This window comes from Chiloscyllium plagiosum, unplaced genomic scaffold (assembly GCF_004010195.1).
Source record: "Chiloscyllium plagiosum isolate BGI_BamShark_2017 unplaced genomic scaffold, ASM401019v2 scaf_10356, whole genome shotgun sequence".
NCBI classification, from domain to species: domain Eukaryota; kingdom Metazoa; phylum Chordata; class Chondrichthyes; order Orectolobiformes; family Hemiscylliidae; genus Chiloscyllium; species Chiloscyllium plagiosum.
In genome coordinates this window covers 53,241-56,973 of record NW_025215275.1, presented here as the reverse complement: position 1 = coordinate 56,973, position 3,733 = coordinate 53,241, and the positions used below count along the sequence as shown (strand labels likewise).

General features: G+C 47.3%; 1 pseudogene; it reads right to left on the bottom strand.

The window, feature by feature from the left end:
• Positions 1 to 3,047: 3,047 nt before the first annotated feature.
• LOC122548247 lies at positions 3,048 to 3,222 on the bottom strand (annotated as a pseudogene).
• Positions 3,223 to 3,733: the final 511 nt, after the last annotated feature.

Here is a 3,733-nt window from a genome sequence, read left to right as displayed (position 1 = left end):
CCTCCTCTGCTCCGAGGAAAATACCCTGAGTTTTTCTCCTAGCTCATGCCCTCTAATTCAAGCAGCATCCTGGTAAGCCTCTTCTCCACCCTCCACATTCTCCCTGGAGTTTGGCGACCAGAATTAAAAGCGACACTCTAAGTGAAGCCGAAGTGAACTCTTAGATTAGATTAGATTACGGTGTGGAAACAGGCCCTTCGGCCCAACAAGTCCACACCGACCCGCTGAAGCGCAACCCACCCATGCACTTACATTTACCCCTTACCTAACACTACGGGCAATTTTGCATGGCCAATTCACCTGACCTGCAGTCTCAGGCGCTGTGAGGCAGCAGTGCTAACCACTGTGCCACCGTGCCGCCCTTATAAAGCTGCAACATGACATCCTCACTCTCCTTTATTCCTTGAAATTTGTGTCGAGTCCATGACCACACAACTTCATCGTTTATAAACTTTGCCTCACGACATTACCCTAACACCAGCCCTACAGTGTCGCCATGCCAAACATCACATGCTAACCACCACATGAAAACCGGGATAGTGATGGTGGCTCGCATTTCCACAGTAAACCGCGTCCTGTCTCCCTCTACCTCTAATATGGTTACTTTCCCAATCCCTTCCACAAGTTCTGTCCACTCTGCTACAAGCAGTGGTTAGCACTGCTGCCTCACAGCGCCAGACACCCGGGTTCAATTCCCGCCTCAGGCGACTGACTGTGTGGAGTTTGCACGTTCTCCCCGTGTCTGCGTGGGTTTCCTCCGGGTGCTCCGGTTTCCTCCCACAGTCCAAAGATGTGAAGGTCAGGTGAATTGGCGATAATAAATTGCCCGGAGTGTTAGGTAAGCGGTAAATGTAGGTGCATGGGTGGGTTGCGCGTCGGTGTGGACTTGTTGGGCCGAAGGGCCTGTTTCCACACTGTAATGTAATCTAATCTAATCTAAAAAAATGCAGGCTGTCTCCACTGCCCTGAACTGACTTCCCCAAATTCACTGCTACTACAGGGTCCCCTCAGAATTGCTCCTTGAGAATTTCATCGAACTGATCCCCAATGACAGGAACGGACTGGGTCAGCATGGATTGGTGAACGGGAATTCAGGATCGAAAAATCTACCGGAGCATTTGGAGGATGTAATGAATAATTTGTGTGGTCACCTCTCTGGACTGTAGCGATACAGATTCCCTGATCCTGATTGTCCCAAACAATGTCAAAGTCCCTGGACATACTGAGCCAGGATCTCCTGACTGAATCCTGTCACCCTTTCCCTGACTGAGAACTGAGACGTTGAAGCACATGCAGTGTGTTTGCTGCTTTAACTGCTGTTCCAAATGTCTGACAGTACAGCCCCTTGACTGATCACCGCTAACAACAACGATTAGCTGCCTGGCTTATGGCTGTGATAAACACCCAGGCAAGTCAAGAGCACTGTGAAACATTAGGTTCTGGTTCAGGCATCAAAGTGCAGAAAAGTCAAGGAAAGCCAGAGATGTTGTGCCATTCCCTGAGTAGGACATTTCTCAGCTGCTGGAAAGTTTATAGTGATCTTTTTTTTACAGTAATAATGTAATTTGTGGACAGGTAATTCTACATGTTGATGCAGTGCTTTTATTTATCTCTGGCTCATTTCGCCAGCTCCGCAAAGTATCTGTTGGACTGGTTAATGTGAGAATCGGCTCTCGGAGTAATCTGCACACATTATGTCCTACATCAGTGAATATGCAATCTGATTAAACTCACAGACCTCTGAACTGATAAAATAACGCCGTCACAAACACACCCATTGATTTCATTTGCTTTTGCACTCTGATGAGAAACATTCTTAAAGATTTTCAAGAATGTTGTCAGGGCTGGAGGGTTTGAGCGACTGGAAAAAAGGCTGAATAGGCTGGGAGTGTTTTCCCTGGAGCGTCAGAGGCTGAGGGGTGACTTACAGAGGTTTATAAAATCATGAGGGGCATGGATAGGGTAAATAGACAAGTTATTTTCACTGGGGTGGGGTTGTCTAGAACGAGAAGGCATAGGATTAGGGTTAGAGGGGAAAAATAAAAAAAAGACCGAAGGGGCAATGTTTGCAGGCAGAGCATGGTTCATGTATGGAATGAGCTGGCATGGAACTGTTGGAGTCTGGTACAACATTTAAAAGGCATCTGGATGGTATTTGAACAGGAAGGGTTTAGAGGGATATGGGCCAAGTGCTGTCGAATGGGACTAGATGAGGTTAAGATATCTGGTCAACATGGATGAGTTGGACTGAAGGGTCAGTTACAGTGCTGTACATCTCTATGACTTTATGTACCATAAAGGGGTGGCACAGTGGCTCAGTGGTTGGCACTGCTGCCTCACAGCACCAGGATCCAGGTTCGATTGTGGCCTTGGGTGGCTATCTGCGTGGAGTTTGCGCATTCTTCCTATGTATGTGTGGGTTTCCTCTGGGTGCTCCGGTTCCTGTCCACATTCCAAAAGATGTGCTGATCAGGTGAATTGGCCATGCTAAATTGCCCATAGTGTGAGGTACATTAGTCACGGGTAAATGTAGAGAACTGAATCTGGGTGGATTTATCTTCAATAATCGGTGTGGACTTGTTGGGCCAAAGGGTCTGTTTCACTGTAGGGAATGTAATCTACAAAAATAAAACAGATCTTTTCCTGCCTCACAGTGTTCTCAAAAACTCTCATTCAATGCACCTGAGACATCCTCATCATCATCGAAATCTAAGCTGTTGAATACTTCAATAGCTCCATCTTCTCCCTTTCGTTTTCTGAAATGCAGTTTGCCATTAAGAAGAGCTTGTGAGGAACTTTGTTTTACTTCTGTTGTTCGGAGTTGGTGGGAAGAGGCGGCATGCACCAGGGATGAAGTGAGAACATTGAGAGCAAGTACTGAAAGACGCAGATGAATTGTAACCTCGACCAAGTTGATTTGCACAAAAGCAACTCTGACTTGACCAGACAAAAGCTGTCTGTACGCTTTGCATAGACACAGTACACGAGAAATTCAGCAAATACACACAAAAGTGAACAAATAAACTGCTTTTTTGGATTGTTTAATGAGGGGATGCACCTTTCCCAGAAACACTGCAATACTAGGACGATGCGGGATGTTAGTGGAGCAAGCTCCCAAATCAACTCCTTCCAACAAAAATAAGATTAATGTTCAATCACTAAATCAGGGACGTATCAGATATTAATACTGACAAGTCATTTGGCAGAACGCCTCATCGCAAAATCTTTCCAATAAGCATCAAGACATGGCTTGGCTGGTAGTGAGAAGGGCTCTGCCTGTGAGATCCTTTATGTATGCCCGGACTCTTGAAGCAGCTGCGGAGGGGACAAGACTGTCACACACCTCCTTCTGGAATGTGCCTACGCAAAGGAAGTCTGGAGAAGAATGCAGTGGTGTTTGTCAAGGTTCGTCCTGAGCAGCTCTGTGATGTGGGACTCCGTGCTCTACGGTCTGTTCCCTGGGACTCACACCGAGACAAACATCAACTGTGCCAAGAGGATCACCAACTCGGTCAAGGACGCTGTTTGGTCTGTCTGAAACCTGTTAATATTCCAGCTAAAGGAGCTGACCCCGACTGAGTGCTGCGGACTGGCACAGTCCGCCGTCCAGGACTACGTGTTGAGGGATGTGCTGAAGCTTGGGGCAGGGGGTAAGGCCACCGTGCTACGGCTGCCTGTCAAAGAACAGGGGGTCCACACAGTAAGTGGGCTCCGCTGAAGCCTCAGCTAAATA